At 52.9% G+C, this 1155-nt stretch overlaps 1 protein-coding gene across 2 annotated transcripts in view; it reads right to left on the bottom strand.

Moving 5' to 3' along the window:
- The window catches only part of LOC100543162 (gamma-aminobutyric acid receptor subunit alpha-3), a 75998-nt gene that overhangs the window by 19965 nt on the left and 54878 nt on the right, over positions 1–1155 (bottom strand). The window lies entirely within an intron of this gene.

Raw genomic sequence — 1155 nt, 5'->3', positions numbered from 1 at the left:
AAAACTGGAAGAAATGTGGACTTGCACGTTGGAAAGAGAAGAGACCTTGTTTCCAGGCAGGGACAGGAAGCCCAGGCAGGTGAGCAGCTGCAAGCCGGGTAGGCTGGCAGCAGCCTTCACCTCACCAACAGACTGCAGATCCATACGTATTGTGTCCTTAGGTAACCAGATGACAGAATCAAAATGGTTCGAAAACACCATAAGATCAACAAGTCCAACATGTCCCCCCCGCGTGCCCACTAACCATGTCCCTCAGTGCCGCAGCCACACGGTTCTTGAACACCTGTGGGGACGGTGACACCCCACCTCCCCGGGCAGCCTGGGCCACTGCCTCATCGCTCTCTCAGAGTGGCAATTTTTCCTGATGCTCAACAGGAACCTCCCTCAGTGTACCTTAAGGCCATTCCCTCTCACTCTATTCTACTGTTAGCCGGGAAAAGAGGCCAACACCCGCCTCAATACAACTTCCTTTCAGGTCATGGCAGAGAGCGATACAGTCTCACCTGAACCTGCTCTTCTCCAGACTGAACAATCCCGGTTCCCTCAAGGGGAATGTCATTTGTCTGTTTTGCTCCAGCTCGGGACAGCCAAAGGCCCCAGTCACCAGTGCTGCATTCTGTAAGACTCAGCGACAGGGCAGCGTGTGACTAACCCAAGAGCTGCACCCATAGCAAAGGATACACAGCAGTGCCTTGCCGCGCCGTCTGATAACGGAACACTAGATCTGAGGGTAAGAAATCTGAGTATGCAGACATACTCATAGATTCACAGAAGCATAGAATGGCCTCGGTTGAAAAGGACCACAGTGATCACCTAGTTTCAACGCCTTTCTATGTGCAGGGTCGCCAACCCCCAGACCAGGCTGCCCAGAGCCACATCCAGCCTGGCCTTGAATGCCTCCTTGAATGCCTCTCCCTTGGGCAACCTGTTCCAGTGCGTCACCGCCCTATGCGTGAAAAACGTCCTCCTAATATCTCACCTAAACCTCCCCTGTCTCAGTATAAAACCATTCCCCCTGTCCTATCACTATCCACCCTCGCAAACAGCCGTTCCCTCTCTTGTTTATACACGCCCTTCAAATATTGGAAGGCCTCAATGAGGTCTCCTCAGAGCCTTCTCTTCTCCAAGCCAAACAAGCCCAGTTCCCTCAACCTC

The sequence above is a fragment of the Meleagris gallopavo genome, chromosome 9 (assembly GCF_000146605.3).
Source record: "Meleagris gallopavo isolate NT-WF06-2002-E0010 breed Aviagen turkey brand Nicholas breeding stock chromosome 9, Turkey_5.1, whole genome shotgun sequence".
NCBI lineage: Eukaryota > Metazoa > Chordata > Aves > Galliformes > Phasianidae > Meleagris > Meleagris gallopavo.
The sequence above is the reverse complement of the archived record's forward strand: the minus strand, read 5'-3'. Positions and strand labels throughout refer to the sequence as shown.